We start from the raw sequence: 18,824 nt of genomic DNA on the forward strand, positions 1-18,824 counted from the left end.
AAGATTTCGAAATTTGCCAGAACGATTTATCAGCTTTCCTATTCCTTTTGCCACTAATGTACTGCTTCTTCAGCCACGTCACCAATGCACATGAATTTTCCATTTGTGGAGTAACTGTGTCCAGTCAGTCGCTTCCAATGGTTGCCAATTGTTCCCGATTTTAATGTTTCAGTATTAGATGACAAACCATCACCGGCTCTATTCTTGATAATGGTCTCAGTTCGGGGAACAAGAGAGTCCACAAGTTTCTTCAGGCATGTCATATACAGCCGAAGCCATTCATTGATTATTATATCCCATCGATCTATCAAATTGTGGGGATATTCATTGTGACGCTTCACCCGCTGTTCAAAACAGTTCCCAACAATTTTTGTGGGGTTAACATGGGCCCGTTTATCGGACCAGTCGAAGTGCCACAGTGTTCATCAATGTATGCGTGCGTCTCTTTGAACGTGGCTTTTGTCACCTTAGGACTGTCTGCAGCATACTCACAATGTAAATGATAACACTTGCTCAGAAAGAACATCGAAATATTCAAATGGTTCAAATGGCTCTGAGCTCTATGGGACTTAACATCGTAGGTCATCAGTCCCCTAGAACTTAGAACTACTTAAACCTAACTAACCTAAGGACATCACACACATCCATGCCCGAGGCAGGATTCGAACCTGCGACCGTAGCGGTCGCGCGGTTCCAGACTGAAGCGCCTAGAACCGCATGGCCACACCAGCCGGCCGAAATATTCACTTGGTCATTATTGTTCTAACATGCAGATCCCTCTTCGTTCACCACACTCGTCTCCGGACGCTGTCGGTTAGGATCGTTTTACAACCACTGTTCTTACACGGTGTTACGCTTATGCGAGAGGTACACCATTCCTTGCTGACACGCTGGACAGCCTATGTTGATGCACCAAAAGTTCGGACACGTTCATTCAAGATGTGGTCGTCAACACGTCCAGACACTATCTATCTATCATTCCGTCACGTCAAAGCACCTTACAGCGCTAATTATATATAATCGAACAGTGCAGCCCATAACATAACACATGGTAACTGGCCAGCAGCCGCAGGGAGAAATTCTGAGTCCACTTAAGACGCCAATAAAACTGACAACGACTAAGAATTCTACGTTGCACGATCTGGCAACCCTGTAGGATACGAAAGTTTTTAGAGGAAGCGTTATCTTCCACTCGTGGTATTCTAGTGCTGTGATCTAATGGTAAGCGTAGCGCTTTGTAGAAGAGACCACTCCAGCTTCTGACTTTTTGAACCGCATTTCGTTTGTCTGCTAAAAGTGACAGCTCGATGGGACTTCAAAAATAATTTCTTTCGCCATTTAATCTATCAGTAATAGCACATGCTTCGAGAAACATTTTTGCGAAAAAGTGCGTGGTTGCGTCGAGATCAGAACAATTTACGCTCGGCAGTTTCCTCGCCATGCAGCGGTCACCACCTATTGGCCAGTGGCCGCTTGACTCCAGCCAGCGTCCGCAATGCGAAGCACCATGGGCCTGTTTCTGCAGTGGAATTGGCAGATATAAAATTCATGTTAAATTTATGAGACAGTAGAACCTTTTTTTTTTTAAATTTCTCGTTCATTCCGACCTTCTTCAGTCTTAAACCATCGTCCAGGGTAAAAAGAGAAATAAAAAGGCTCACGCATGTCATACATTCAACCTCACAAAATTACCTTCATTACTGTTACCACAACTTTAGTGCACGACATAATACTGAAGCACTGAAATCACGACTTTAGTGCACAACACAATACCAAAGCACCCAACGCAATGATGCGGCCCTTTAGTGACAATAAACAAACTGAATTTGTCTTTTGCCGCTGCATGGACAGCATCAGTGTGGCCGACCACTGTAAAATACCGAAGGGTAAAAGAATCCACTGTAGTGACAGATTACATTTGAATTTTTTGTTGTTTGTATTATTCTGTTTCTTTATGTGGTGGCCGAGCGGCTCCAGGCGCTACGGTCTGGAACCGCGCGACCGCTACGAATCCTGCCTCGGGCATGGACGTGTGTGATGTCCTTAGGTTAGTTAGGTTTAACTAGTTCTAAGTTCTAGGGGACTGATGACCTACGATGTTAAGTCCCAAAGGGCTCAGAGCCATTTGAACCATTTTTATGTGGTGTAACCATAAAGCGAAAACAAGCAAAAAAAAAAAGCCAAATATGCACTTCAACAATTCAGCATTGACTATCTGAACGCAAGTAAAAAAGTTGGACATATCCGAGCGGGATTCGCACTCTGAGGGTTCCGTACAAACTTAATTATATTATAAACAAATACGCATTCTTTCACACCATGATCAATACAATGATAAACCTGCTTCTTGAGCAGGACGCTATCCAAAGGAAATGGGAACCCTGCACTGCGTGGCACGACAGAACAAATACATTTCACTGATAATCACAGAATTAAACAAGAAACATACAAAACCCCCAACCTTCATAGAAAAACCAATGAAACAGAAAATTACGTACATGATGTGTATAAAAAGTTCGTTGAATGTTGTCATATATGAACGGCAACAAGGCGCATGTGTGCGTGCATGCGCATGGGTCTTGAGAAGAATCGATACACGGCATGTGACTGGCTGTGTAAAGTGACTGTGACCAGACGAACGTAGTGAGTGTGAGAGGAAGTGTCACAGCGCAATGGAGAACGTGTTAACATCGAGTTCTGCTAGAAATTGGGGAAGACTACAGCTGATACACATAGAATGTTGGTGCAGATGTATTGGAAGGAAGCCATGAGCAGAAAATATGTTTACGAATGATTTAAACGTTTCCTTGAAAGGATGGAAACAACTGAGGGTGAGCCACGTTCAGGTCTGCCATCGACAAGCAGAACCACAGAACAGATAGAGAAGTGCGACAAATTCTGGGACAAGATCGGCGACGGACTCTGAGATTGATTGCGAAGGAATTGGGCATTAACAAGGACACGGTGCACACCATCGTCCGCGATGATTTGGGTAAGCGGAAGATCTGCTCCCGATTTGTGCTGCTCAAGGTCACAGACGAGCAGAAAAGAAAACAGATGGAAACTTCTGGTGATTTCGTTTCCTTGTGTGACTAGGATCCATTGCTTCTAAACGACGTCGTCACGACAGATGAGACCTGGTGCTACCAGTTCGATCCGGAATCAAAACGGCAATCGATGTTATGGTGTTCACCGTCTTCCCCGTGACCAAAAGAAGCCATCTGCACAAATCCACGGTGAAAACACTGTTGATCACCTTCTTCGACAACAGCGGCATCATCCACAAGGAATATGTTGCTGAAGGTCAAACCATCAATACTGCGTTTTACCACTCCGTTTTGAACCGACTGCTACAGCGTATCCGGCGGGTTCGGCCAGAGATCCACAAGACTGTAAAATGGATACTCGTTCATCACAATTCCCCTGCACGCTGCGCTATCCGTGTGCGCCAATTCGTGGCGCAGAAGATGGTAACTGTTCTTGAACACCTCCGTACTCATCTGATATGGTTCCTGCGGACTTCCTCCTGTTTCCCCGCTTGATGGCGGCCGTGAAAGGTGAACGTTGTGCGGACGCGAATGCCATCAAAGATTGTATGACAGTCCTTCTGAGATCGATTCAAGAGGAGGCCTTTGCTGATAGCTCCCAGAAGCTATACGAACGTTGTCAGAAGTCTGTTGTAGCGGGTGACGACTATTTTGAAGGGCAATGAAGAACATTTGTTTTTATCTTTTGTTTTGTTTGTTTTCTGATAGCATTCGCCGGACTTTTTATACACACCACGTATATACCTACCACATACTTGGAAAGTATATCAAACAAAATCAACGCACTACTGAAAAAACAACATGTTTCGCTTAACGAACACGACATAATATAAACACAAAAATACAGTCATGCTACTGGAAACCATGAATATACTCAAACGAAGGTATATATAAAAGTCACTGCAAAGATGGTGAAAAATTCTACATCAAATAGGCGGAAACTTTGCCAATAGACATCGAGAACACATTAAGCTGACAACAACCCGTCCACTCTTTTCTAGCACATTGAAAATGAACGACACACAGTACACTGATTGCAAAAAGTCGTCGAAGTTTTACACATAACGCTAAAAGGACCGACACTGAAGATGTTGGAGGGAATTGAGATATATTTACACACAGGAAATTATCAACATCCTCAACGAACAATTTGACCTAAAATATAAACACATAATCGAAAACTTTATTGACATTATCCACCAAGATACCGTATAAACCATAGTAGTAATATAAAATTTATGTAACGCAGCAAGTAGATATCCATTGAATAAAACCTCCACATAATCACGGTAGAAATGTCAATAAGCAGATGTAACAATACAACATCGCTGATCGTCTGACATAATTGCTAAATTTCAACGGCTGATATTGTCTTCACTTAAAACTTCCGGACTGATAGGCCGTGGTCGATGTATAAAACTCTCCCCTGACGTTTCGTCTCCGACTGCGGGAGACATCCTCCGCGGTAAAGGGGCAAACTGCAGGAAGAACTCGAGGAAGCGATGATTATATAGGCAGTGCAGAGGGCACCACTGTCCATCACGTGGCGTCGGCTATGAGACTCTCGCTGCTAATACCAGCATTATCGATTGAAAGTAATCGATCGTCACGCTTCCGGTGCAACGCTAACACCCAAATTGTATCCAGTTTGACACCTTCCTCTTTCCTGTTAAAATTATTACGGTGTTTATCAGTCTTGAAAGCCTCTACATACAAGCGCGCATAATAATGCGACAGTCCGCAGCTCGCGGTCGTGCGGTAGCGTTCTCGCTTCCCACGCCCGGGTTCCCGGGTTCGATTCCCGGCAGGGTCAGGGATTTTCTCTGCCTCGTGATGACTGGGTGTTGTGTGATGTCCTTAGGTTAGTTCGGTTTAAGAAGTTCTAAGTTCTAGGGGACTGATGACCATAGATGTTAAGTCCCATAGTGCTCAGAGCCATTTTGAATAATGTGAGATTCTAGAAATGACGCTCGTCTCGCTGAATTTTATTTCATGATTACCTTCCTGGTAAACACGTTCTGTTACATCCGATTTATCCGTGTAACCCAGGCGGCAACTCCTCTTATGTTCAACAAGACGGGTGTTGACACTTCTCTTTGAGGTACCGCTATAAACCTGTCCACAACTACAAGGAATGTTGTATACCCCCGGTGTAGCCAAAGGATGTCGTGCATATTTTGCCGATCTTAAATATTTCTTTTTATTTTCCTGGCAGGTCTGAAAATACGAGGGACGGAACTTGAATAGTGGCAACTACACTCCTGGAAATTGAAATAAGAACACCGTGAATTCATTGTCCCAGGAAGGGGAAACTTTATTGACACATTCCTGGGGTCAGATACATCACATGATCACACTGACAGAACCACAGGCACATAGACACAGGCAACAGAGCATGCACAATGTCGGCACTAGTACAGTGTATACCCACCTTTAGCAGCAATGCAGGCTGCTATTCTCCCATGGAGACGATAGTAGAGATGCTGGATGTAGTCCTGTGGAACGGCTTGCCATGCCATTTCCACCTGGCGCCTCAGTTGGACCAGTGTTCGTGCTGGACGTGCAGACCGCGTGAGACGACGCTTCATCCAGTCCCAAACATGCTCAATGGGGGACAGATCCGGAGATCTTGCTGGCCAGGGTAGTTGACTTACACCTTCTAGAGCACGTTGGGTGGCACGGGATACATGCGGACGTGCATTGTCCTGTTGGAACAGCAAGTTCCCTTGCCGGTCTAGGAATGGTAGAACGATGGGTTCGATGACGGTTTGGATGTACCGTGCACTATTCAGTGTCCCCTCGACGATCACCAGTGGTGTACGGCCAGTGTAGGAGATCGCTCCCCACACCATGATGCCGGGTGTTGGCCCTGTGTGCCTCGGTCGTATGCAGTCCTCATTGTGGCGCTCACCTGCACGGTGCCAAACACGCATACGACCATCATTGGCACCAAGGCAGAAGCGACTCTCATCGCTGAAGACGACACGTCTTCATTCGTCCCTCCATTCCCGCCTGTCGCGACACCACTGGAGGCGGGCTGCATGATGTTGGGGCGTGAGCGGAAGACGGCCTAACGGTGTGCGGGACCGTAGCCCAGCTTCATGGAGACGGTTGCGAATGGTCCTCGCCGATACCCCAGGAGCAACAGTGTCCCTAATTTGCTGGGAAGTGGCGGTGCGGTCCCCTACGGCACTGCGTAGGATCCTACGGTCTTGGCGTGCATCCGTGCGTCGCTGCGGTCCGGTCCCAGGTCGACGGGCACGTGCACCTTCCGCCGACCACTGGCGACAACATCGATGTACTGTGGAGACCTCACGCCCCACGTGTTGAGCAATTCGGCGGTATGTCCACCCGGCCTCCCACATGCCCACTATACGCCCTCGCTCAAAGTCCGTCAACTGCACATACGGTTCACGTCCACGCTATTGCGGCATGCTACCAGTGTTAAAGACTGCGATGGAGCTCCGTATGCCACGGCAAACTGGCTGACACTGACGGCGGCGGTGCACAAATGCTGCGCAGCTAGCGCCATTCGACGGCCAACACCGCGGTTCCTGGTGTGTCCGCTGTGCCGTGCGTGTGATCATTGCTTGTACAGCCCTCTCGCAGTGTCCGGAGCAAGTATGGTGGGTCTGACACACCGGTGTCAATGTGTTCTTTTTTCCATTTCCAGGAGTGTATTTATTCTCAACCGATACAAAAGAGTTACGTGTTTGCACCTGTTGCTGTCTTTCAAAGTAGTCATCAGCGTTGTGTAGAACCCGTTGCCAGCGATGTGGAAAGTAGTCATCAGCGTTGTGTAGAACCCGTTGCCAGCGATGTGGAAGGCGCAATATACCGTTAGCAGAGCCTGTTCTGTTGATGGTGCGAAAGGAGCGGTCTACTGCCTGTCGAATCTCTGGAACAGTTATGAAGCGAATGCCACGAAGCCAAAACTGTAACGCCAGTTCAACGAATGGCGTCATTATGGGTCGCCACGAAAGTCGAAAGTGCGTCAGAGCCCCAGTGTGGTCAAAGTTATGGTGATTCTAGTGTACGACTGTGATGGTGTTACCATAACGCATTACCTTGCTCCACGGCAGACTGTCAATGTACAGTATTACTGTTCGTTTTTGGAGCATCACCTGCGACCAACTTTGTGATAGAAGCAGCGACGCTTTCTGCGCAACACACCCAACATTTTTAACGACAATGCGCGGACACATATAGCGCAAGCTGTAGTTGCTCTGTTCGGCCATACTCCCCGACTTAAGTCCTTGTGACTTCGATTTGATCCCGAAGATGAAGGAACCACTTCGTGGCATTCGCTTCAGAACTGATCCAGAGACTCGACAGGAAGTAGTCCGTTCCATTCGCACCATCAACAGAACAGGCTCTCCTAACGGTATAGTACGCCTTTTACATCGCTCGCACCGGGTTCTACACAACACTGGTGACTACTTTGAAGGACAGTAACAGGTGCAAACATGTAACTCTTTTGTATCGGTTGTGAATAACTAGTTGCCACGTTCCAACCCTCGTACTTTTCATCCAATACTTGCTTAACACTTTCCCACAGCGATCTGTGACATTACTAATGAGCGGAAGATAAACCTTGCCGTTGGGTGGCTGTTGTTCGTCGTTGCTCCTGATTCTCTGACTAGAGCGAAGTGCTCGATCAATCTCTTGCTGGAATAGCCATTCGATTGTAGATGTTCAGTCTCATCTTTTAAATAAATAGGTTAACAAATTTGTTTCTGATCATTATTTATAAAACGACAAAACATAACACAAAACTGGTTCCTACTAGAGTAGCAGTGGTAGAATATAATCAATAAACAAATAAACAGCAAGAGAAATAACAAAATCGCTGATCATTTTTCACAACTACTGTCACCAAATGTCAACCACAGAGCATGATTTATTTCTCACCACTTCTAAGATAAAAGTCAGACCATACTACACAATTAATTAGTATTGGTACATTAACGTTAAATGTAATTAGTAACAAACAGATAGGAACAGATACGACGATATTACATGGCAGTCAGGACATGGAAACGTTAATAAAACCATTTTATTAATAAGTAATTCACATGTAATGCCACAAAAGTACCAAAATTGTAAGACGTCCTATCACAGACAACCTGATGATGGCTGTATAGCTGAAATAGGCCTATAGTACACATAAAATGATTTCATAGCAGCAAACAGACTATAAAATTTTGTTATGTCCTTGAAAGGTATTTATTACGCAAGATAGCCTGGAGATTACAAACTTAATTATGTACGTAGACAGTTTATCCATTCTGTGAATCGAGAATTTCGACGATTTTTGCGTGTTATCGATATTGATATGGTCAAGGTATCGGTCCTAGGGACTGCAAGACTGTCGAAAATGTTTTAATTCCAAGTTTGAAGTCGGGTAACAAACGCAAAAGCAATAATTTTTCGTGTGATGTAATTACAAATCGATAATTTTCGAATTTTTTTCCTTTGGTTGCACTGTGAAACCATGCTTTTTGCTAATTTCGTTATTCTAGCTCAATGGGATGTATCCTACAGGTTTTGATGAGCAAGTTTGCGAGTATCAAAATATGTGCTATAAATGTTCGTATGCTTTGGATGCACTGCCTTAGCAAGGTTTAGTGTTTTACTCTCCAAAGGGAAGCGTAGATCTTAGTATGTGATGTCAGTTTCAACCCGTTCCTTAGAAATACGGTTTTCAACATTCGAGGCACAGACAGAGACGGAGAAGAAGTGATCTTATAAGGGTTACGTTTGTACCTACCTCAGTATGGGGTCGTAAAAATGAGAAAAACATGCTCTTTAAGAATTCAACAGTAGCTATGAAACCAAATGAAACAATATTCACATGTTAAAGCAAGTTAAGGATATGCAGCCGGAAGGTGCTTTCGACAATCGCCGATATCTCCACAGGTGCATGTTCAAGGATGTGCTGTGTACCTGTCAGCTCTACACCAGTTGTCAAAGACGTCACCTGGCTTCGTCGCAGCATGTTATCTCAACACTTTATACGCCAGAATACACTATAGTTTGCCGGCCGCGGTGGTCTAGCGGTTGTAGGAGCTCAGTCCGGAACCGCGTGACCGCTACGGTCGCAAGTTCGAATCCTGCCTCGGGCATGGATGTGTGTGATGTCCTTAGGTTAGTTAGGTTTAAGTAGTTCTAAGTTCTAGGGGACTGATGACCACAGATGTTAAGTCCCATAGTGCTCAGAGCCATTTTTGAACACTATAGTTTCACAACAATCACATGTGCTATCTCAGTTACACATAACTTTACTTGGTTGTCTGAAGCGTCTGCAGACGGGCAGATACGTCAAAAATTTAACCTCACATCACCATGCACCAGCTTTGATCAGGAATTTGTTCAAGTTGAAACAGTGAGATCTTCTCTATTTGATATAATCGCCAGCGAATCTTAAATCCAAATACGATTTACATCAATAAATGAAAACTGATCCATCCCTTCAGCAGGAATCATAAGTTTATTCTCCCTTCCGACCTCGAAACGTTCTGCCAAAAGCTCAGAATTGTGGCATTTTCCAAAACTACGCAAGACGTCTTAAAGTATAAAATAAGAGGTATGACCAGCATGGCCCTAAGTGTTACGTGACGCGACTTCAGCCAATCACGAACTGAAAACGGCGGCAAATGGAGCAGAAAGAGGATGGGCAGACTTATCGTATGTCGTTGTGGTCTTCAGTCCTGAGACTGGTTTGATGCAGTTCTCCTAGCTGCTCTGTCCTAGGCAAGCCTCTTCATCTCTGAGAAACTACTGCAATCTGCATACTTCTGAATGTGCTTAGTGTGTTCATCTCTTGATCTTCCTCTAAGTTTTCTTCCCTCCACGTTTCCCTCCAGTAAAAAATTGGTGATCCCTTGATGTCTCAGAACGTGTCCTACAAAACGATCCCTTTTTTCTAGTCAAATTGTGCAAATTCCTCTTCTCCACAATTTCATTCAGTACCTCCTAATTAGTTACGTGTTCTACCCTTCTAATCTCAGCATTCTTCTGTAGGATCTCGTTTCTAAAGCTTTTATTCTCTTCTTGTCTAAACTATTTATCGTCCCTGTTTCACTTCCATACATGGCTACATTTCATACAAATACTTTCAGAAAGGACTTCCTGACACATCTATACTGTATGTTAACAAATTTCTCTTCTTCAGAAATTCTTTCCTTACCTAGCCAGACTACATTTTACATCGTCTCTACTTCTACCATCATCAGTTATTTGCTCCCCAAATAGCAAAACCCTAAGTATCTCATTTACTAATCTGGTTTCTTCAGCATCACCTGATTTATTTCGATTACATTTCATGATGGTCGTATTGGTTTTGTTGATATTCATCTTATATCTTCCTTTCAAGACACTGTCCATTCCGTTCAATTGCTCTTTCAGGTCCTTTCCTGTCTCTGACAGAATTTCATCGGCAAACCTCAAAGTTTTTATTTCTTCTCCATGGATTTGAATTACTTCTCCAAATTTTTCTTTTGTTTCCTTTACTGTTGGCTCAATATACAGATTGGTTAACATGACTCCTTTCCTAACCACTGCTTCCCTTTCGCGCCCTTCAACTCTTATAATTGCCTTCTGGTTTCTGTACAAATTGTAAATAGTCTTTCGCTCCCTGTATTTTACCCCTGCTACCTTCAGAATTTGAAAGAGAATATTCCAGTTAACATTACCAAAAGCTTACTCCAAGTCTACATATGCTGGAAGCGTAGATTTTCCTTTCCTTAACCTATCTTCTAAGATAAGCCGTAGCGTGAGTAACGCCTCGCGTATTCCAACGTTTCTACAGAATCCAAACTGAGGTTCCCAGAGAGCGGCTTCTGCCAGTTTTTCCACTGGTCTGTAACGAATTCTTCTCAGTATTTTGCAACAGTGACTTATTAAACTGGTAGTTCAGTTGTTTTCGTACCTGTCAACGTCTACTTTCTTTGGGATTGGAATTGTTATATTCTTCTTGAAGTCTGAGGGTATTGCGCCTCTCTTGTACGTTTTGATCACCAGACGGAAGAGTTTTGTCATGGCTATCTCTCCCAAGGCTACCAGTAGTTCTAATGAAGTACTGTCTACTCCTGGGACATTCTTTCGACTTAGATCTTTCGGTGCTCTGTCAAATTCTTCACGCAGTGTCATATCTCCTGTTTCATCTTCATCTATGTCCTCTTCCATTTCCATAATACTGCCGTCAAGTACATCGCCCTTGTATAGACCTTCTTTCTGCTTTCCCTTCTTTGCTTAGGACTGGTTTTGCATCTGAGCTCTTGGTATTCAAATGGGCGGTTCTCTTTTCTCCAAAGGTCTCTTTAATGTTCCTGTAGGCAGTATCTGTCGTAGCCCTAGTGATACATGCTTCTACATCCTTAGAATTGTCCTCATGCCAGTTTGCTCTTCCTGTAGATCTCATTTTCGTATAAAGTGCCTTAGTGTACGTGACTCAGAGTGTTAGTGCTAGCTTCTGAATATCTCTCACAAGTCAACATAAAATCCTAACATATCAACCTATAGATAAATGGGGAATGTATACCGAATGCAGCCGTTACTGTACAAAACTGGAAGATAGCGTCTTACCCCAAGTATTTAACCTCACAGTCACCTTAAAGTACGTCCGGTGGCACGGACTGGAATAAATTTAGGCTCAGCTGTGCTGTCGTCCAGCAGGGGCGTTTCCATTTTCTAGTATTGAGTGCCGGCGTCACAGAGCGGCGGCATTTATTTTCGATTACGGCGGACAGACGGAGGAGCCGCAGCTCGCCGCGCCTTCCCCGGACGAAGACAAACAGCAGGGCGGCCAGGCGGCGTCACGCGCGCTGCAAATCTCTTAAAACCCCCGTTAATGACGCCGGCACCCCCGGCGAGCAATCGCGCCGCGCCGCGCCGGCGGTAGTGCCTTCTGGCGCTCATTTCTTATTCGAGCAGCGGACCCGCTTTCCCTCGCCTCGCCCGGTCAACGCCCACGACGCAGGCCAATGGCAGTCAGTAAGAAATTACGCCATGGCCGCAGTAGGTAACACCCGGGTACGAGCTTGGTCCACTTCTTATTAGCGATGCTGATTCCTGTTCTAATGCCCCACATAACCTGCCTGTAACTGAGATAGTACTGAATGCAAGTACAATTACAATCGGTCGGTGGACATTGACATAGAATTATTGATTGAGGTAAATTGCAGGACATGGGTGCAAAAGCTAATTCGTTAACAACTCACGTTGTGAAAAGTCAGTCGTCGAAAATAACACTCGTCGTTCAGTTTGTTGCTATACTAGTAGTAGTAATAGTAGTAGTAGTAGTAGTTGTTGTTGTTGTTCGTTGTCCTGAAATAAAACGGGGTAAGATTTCGCCGGGAGGGTCAATGGATCTTGAAAGTGCTTAAGAACACTATGTTAATCTACTTACAGATTCGGTCGTAACTAATTCAATCAATAAAGCTAACTATAATGGATTTATGTCTTGTGCTCAAAGTAACATAAACACGTATTAAATGTAACACCTTTAAAATGATGTCACATTAGTACGTATCCTATCCGACCTTGGTCAGGGTGACGCATTGTCAATCCTCTGGGCCCGGGTTCGATTCCCGGCTGGGTCGGGGAATTTTCTCCGCCCAGGGACTGGGTGTTGTGCTGTCCTCATCATCATCATCCTCATCGACTGTAGGTCAAGTGGCGTCAAATTGAAAGACCGGCACCCGGCGAACGGACTGCCCGATGGGGGGCCCTAGCCATACGATTAAAAAAAAAAAAAGTATCTATTCTTCTCTTTTAAATAGCAACAAAACAGTTTTTTCACTTATCATGGTACATTAACAATATAACTCACAAGAGTACATCGGAGATAACTTGCAGTTCGACATCTCTCCACCACAGCGCAATATCAACTCTCCACTGGTACGAGTAATAAACCAAAGATAGAAGAACTTTACATCGGTAACTCATAACACATACCGATATTTGTTTGTAGATGACTTATTCACTGACGGGAAAAACGTTGCAGCACCAAAAAATAATTAATTTACGGTAATGAAATTATGGGAACACGAACTTTTAGGTAAAATATTAAAGTTATTAACATTGGAAGATCGCAGGTTAATATAACCCTAGACTTACGCACTACTTAAACTAACTTAATCTAACTTATGCTAAGAACAACATACACACCCATACCCTAGGGAGGGCTGGAACCTCCGGTGGAAGGGGCCGCGCAATCCGTGACATGGTGCCTCGAACCGCGCGCCCACTCAGTGCGGCTATGTTGTTTTCCAACAGCTTACAAAACAAATACCAATTTTAATAGTAAACCAGTTCAAACTGCATTAGTTTTTAATTTGCTACTTTTATGAATTGTGTGGTCGAGTAGTTTTGAACAATTATGTGTTAGATTTGTTGTTAACGATGCCTATTTCCACATTTTTCTCCATTTGACTAAATGTGCTGTACTTCGTTATTTGGTACTACACTGACGGAAACAATGGCAACACAGAAAAAAGAGTTGTGGGGTATAAACGAATGTCGATAGGCGTGTTCCTGTATCTGAAAGATGATGTCTATTCAGATTTCGTGCCAGCCGCATAATAATCGCGTTACTAGCGCCACTATGAGGATGCAAATTATGTTTTTTTGTAAAAACACACATTGCAGCAGTCGTGAGCTTTAGTTACCTTTGAGACTAGACGTGGTGAGTTGATGTTAGTCAAGAGCCTCTTTAACGCGGTAAAGACACCATTGCCGGCCCCGGTGGCAGTGCGGTTCTAGGCGCTTCAGTCCTGAACCGCGGGACTGCTACGGTCGCAGGTTCGAATCCTACCTCGGGCATGGATGTGTGTGATGTCCTTAGGTTAGTTAGGTTTAAGTAGTTCTACGTTCTAGGGGACTGATGACCTCACAAATTAAGTCCCATAGTCCTCAGAGCCAAAGACACCATTATCAACACTTCACTGAGTTTGAACGAGATCGTGTAATAGGGTTACAAGGAGCCGTATGTTCCTTCTGCGGCATTGCAGAAAGACTTGACAGCAATGTAGCCACTGCACTCGTGCTTGATTCCTGGCAGCGGTGATCAACAGAAAGTGTGGCCCCAAGAAGACCGGGTTCCGGACGGCCACGTGGCGCTACCGAGAGGGAAGATCATCGTGTTAAGCGTATGGCTCAGCCGCATCGTACTGTGTTCACAGCAGCAATCTGAGCACCAGTTGGCACCACAGTAGTGACACAATAATCTGCTACAGTTCGGTTACTTCAAGGACACCTCCTAGCCAGAATCCTAGTAATATGTATTCCACTGACCAATGGCGTCAAGCGAGAGCTCATTAGACGGCAGGATGGAGGTCTGTTGTGTTTCTGATGAAACGTGGTTCTGCCGCAGTGCCAGTGATTGCCGTGTATCGATTAGAAAGAGGCGAGCTGAAGGCCTGAAACCAACTAAAGGATAACTCGGGACGTGGAATGTCCGAAGTTTGAACGTGACAGGGAAGCTAGATGATCTGTAAAGGGAAATACTTGGTCTGAATCTAGATATAATGGGGTTCAGTGAAGTGAAATGGAAAGAAGACAAGGATTTCTGGTCAGACGAGTATAGGATAATATAAACAACAGTAGTGGGAAATTGTAAAACGGGAGGAGGATTTGTAATTAATGGGAAGGTAGAGCAAAGAACGAGTTACTGTTGTAGGGAAAGGAGTAGAAGAAAGAGCTACGGGAGATTATGAACTTAGAACTAGGAATGAGAGAGTTCTGTAATAAATTTCAGAATTAATAGCAGATACTCTGTTTAAGAAGCACAAGAGGAGAGGTGTACTAGGAAAAGACTGGGAGATACCGGAAGATTTCACATAGATTTCATCATGGTCAGGCAATGAAATGCTGCAGTGTAAAGAGTACCTAAGGGCAGATATAGACTCATATCACAATTTAGTAATGATGAAGAATATACTGAAGTTTAAAAGACTAGCTAGGAACAATCAGCACGCAAAGAAATTGGGGTACGGTAATACTAAACAATGAAGAGATGCGCTTGAAGTTCTCTAATGACATAGATACTGCGATAAAGAATAGCTCAGTAGACAGTTTGATTGAAGAGGAACTGACATATCTAAAAAGGGCAATCACAGAAGTTGAAGAGAAGAAACGTGGTACAAGGAAGGTACCTGCGAAGAAACCAATAATAACAGAAGGACTTCAGTTGACAGACGAAAGAAGGAAGCACAAAACTTTTCAGGGAAATTCAGAAATACAGAAATACGAATCATTTAAGAATGAAATAAATAGGAAGAGCAGGAAATCTAAGGCGAAATGGCTACATGAAAAACACGAGGAAATCGAAAAAGAAATGAATGTCGGAGGCCTGATTCAACATATAGAAAAGTCGAAACAACCTTCGGTGATATTAAAGGAAATGGCGATAACATTGAAGGTGCAATGAGAATTCGACTGCAAAAGAGAGACGAGAGCGGAAGCGGATAGGTGGAAAGAGTACACTGGGGGCCTGCGTGAGAAAGGAGCACTTTTTGGATGACGTGGTAGAAGAAGAAGTACAAGTCGATATAGAAGAATAGGATATCGAGAATTAGCATCATTGGAGGAATCGGTAACAAAACAATTATTCACGTCAGTGTGTAGAATGTATGAAACAGTCGAGAATTATTGCACAGTAAGGTTAACAGCTCATACATCCAAGTTGCTGATAAGAGTAGTATACAGAAGGGTGGAAAATAAAACTGAGGATGTGATGTTCAGTTTGGCTTCAGGAAGGGTAAAGGCACCAGAGAGGCAGTTCTAAGCTCTGACTCTTAATGGCAGCAAGACTGAAGAAAAATTAAGACACCTACATAAGATGCGTTGACCTGGAAAAAGCATTCGTCAATTCCATATGATATATGATGTTCAAAATCCTCAGAAAAATAGGGGTAAGCTATAGGGAATGAAGAGTAATATATGAAGGGCTTATTTCAGTAGTGAGTAAAATGAGCGCTGAAAAATCTGCAGTTGAGATACCAAAAATATTCAAGTATATATACTTTAGAACTCTGTATCTCCGAATGAACAAAAATCGACTTGTACCACTATTGAAATAAGCCATTTATACAATGTATAGAAGACGGAACAACAATACAGGAAGACCAAGAACGAAGTGCACGGATAAAAAAAGGATGTATGAGAGGAGTGTAGTCTTTCTCCCCTACTGTTCCAAGCGACAGTGACGGAAAGAATAGGAAGGTTCAAATGTGGAATTAAAATTCAAAGCGAAAGGATAACAATGACAAGAATCACTGATGACAGTGTTGTCTTTAGCGAAAGTGAAGGAGAATTAAAGGTTGTGTTGAATGGAATGAACAGTCTAATGAGTACAGAACATGGATTGTGAATAAATCGTAGAAATACGAAAGTAATGAGAAATAGCAGAAATGAGAACAGCGTGACTCTTAACACCAGAATTGATGGTCACGAAGTAGATGAAATTAACAAATTCATCTACCTAGGCAGCAAAATAACCCACTATTGACGCAGCAAGGAGGGCACCAAGAGCAGACTAGCACTGGTAAGAAGTGCGTTCCTGGCCAAGAGAAGTTTACTGGTATCGAACTTAGGACTTGATTTGTGGAAGAAATTTCTGAAACTGTGCGTTTGGAAAACAGCGTTGTACGGCAGTGATACATGGACTGTGGGAAAACCAGATGAGAAGAGAATCGAAGCATTTGAGGTATGGTTTACAGAAGAATGATGACAATTAGGTGGACTGCTAAAGTAAGAAATGAGGAGGTTCTGCGCAGAGTCTAAGAGGAAATATGTGGAAAGCGCTGACAAGAAGAAGGGACAGGATGATAATAGGACATCTGTTAAGATAACAGAGAATAACTTCCAAGGTACTAGAGGGAGCTATAGAGGGTAAAAATTGTAGACGCGGTCCATGAAAAGATTTCGTTCCTTAGTTTTCATCCCGAGCCTCGTTGGACATCAGAGGTGCAACCTGAACTACTAATACTTAGCGACTTTGTTTTTAGTTGCTACGCATATTTGTAGACGGTATCATCCATCAGCTTGCAGCGCCCCAACAATGTGCTAATATTTTTTTTTTTTTTTTTTCTTAATGCAGCACTTGATGGTAGCTCATTTCGGTATCTCTTCTGTAGCCGTACACGCCACAGGTGAACGTTCCACAGTTACGGTTCTCAGAGGATGAAACGCCATTTCTAGCAACAGTGCGATGGTGCCCTGTAATCGCAGCGGGTGACGAAACTACCTGCAGTGACCGTTCCGCCATTCAATAGGCTTTTTGTTTGAACCGTCCTCCACACGGTGTACGAACGGCTGCTGACTAGCGGCACGTCCGATATTGACGATCTGAGCCGGAAACACGGAGAAAGAAAGGCGCGGAAGGGGAGAGAATGAGAAACAGAAAGAGGGACAGCCAGAGAGCTGGCCACGCCTGCCGGTTGTTGGCTGTTCTTCCGGCGACTGGGCAGCAGAGCCAGAGGACAAAACGCACGGCCGCTGCTGCCCTGCGCTGTGACGTTCCGTCGAGCGGACGGACCCTCGGTCGAAAATTACACGCTTTTAAACACACTTTACGGTCAATTGTTTTGCCGTTTACCCGGCGTAATTTATTCCGCTTGTAATGCGGCCGTATGCCACCGATGTTTACTCCCGCACTGTCCGGCATCATTACTTTATGTATTAATACGGGGGGGAAAAAAAGCCGACAGAAAGCTGACCGCCGCTCGCAGCGCAAACGCGATACCTCGCTTTTGTCGCACGTGATCAATGAAGCTTTGTTACCGCTATTTACGGCGATTTGTTTACTAGCACTTTCTGTCAAAGCCGTCGCCAAGTGTAGTGACAGCAAACATTAACTTTATATTCTCATTCGATCAAATGTGATCAACACGTGGCGTAGCAAATTTCGACGGGTCGCTTTCAAGAGAGAGCTCCAGTCCGTTGTCCTATCGATTTCATACAGAGTCCATGGGCCGGCCACATTAGTAATTTCCGCGTCTACCTCCGTCACCGTCCCTTCTTTTCACTCGCTCTTTTCCAGTCATTTGGAAACTTCAGGTTTCAGACTATGATGAGTATTACGTTTTCCACAGAAAACTTAATTCATTGCTCCACAGTCTTACAGATTCTGGAGTCCCTTTTCGATTTTCACACGGGAAAAAATTGACTCATGTTCCAATTCTTCGATGTACACGCCTAATCAAAAGATACAGGTGTTTCAACGCCAAGTATCTTTAGTATCAACCCTGAGTAATACGTTTTTAATTTATAAGCAGGATCTCTCTCGTAGAACAAAAAAATATGGTCTTTGTTATACCATGAACCTCTGTCAATCAGTATATCATTTCCTAAACATGTTCCTGTTAACATTCTGTTTTGTTTGTTTACAACATATCGTAATATGGAAATTATCTGGAAGTCTGGACGAGTAGTGAAAAATGTAAGACACTTGCAAATATATTTAAAATGCAATTTTAGCGGAGATATCGGTATATAAGTTCTAAAAAAATAAGAAATTAAAATTGTTGCATTTTAGTTTACCTTTTGGAGTTCTACAACTATGTGGATCAATAATGTTGCATCTCTGTTTTCTGTTATTGTGGAGCTTACCTGCTCTTGTATAAGTGATAGCCGAATTGGATCCCAAGCATTACCTATTTTGATCTTTGCCATCCTTTTTTGGTTCCACTTATAAATTATTTACTTGTTTATTTCCACTGAATACTTTGTGAATAGGTGTGGCCGAGCGGTTCTAGGCGCTACAGTCTGGAACCG

Source organism: Schistocerca nitens, chromosome 1 (genome assembly GCF_023898315.1).
Source record: "Schistocerca nitens isolate TAMUIC-IGC-003100 chromosome 1, iqSchNite1.1, whole genome shotgun sequence".
NCBI lineage: Eukaryota > Metazoa > Arthropoda > Insecta > Orthoptera > Acrididae > Schistocerca > Schistocerca nitens.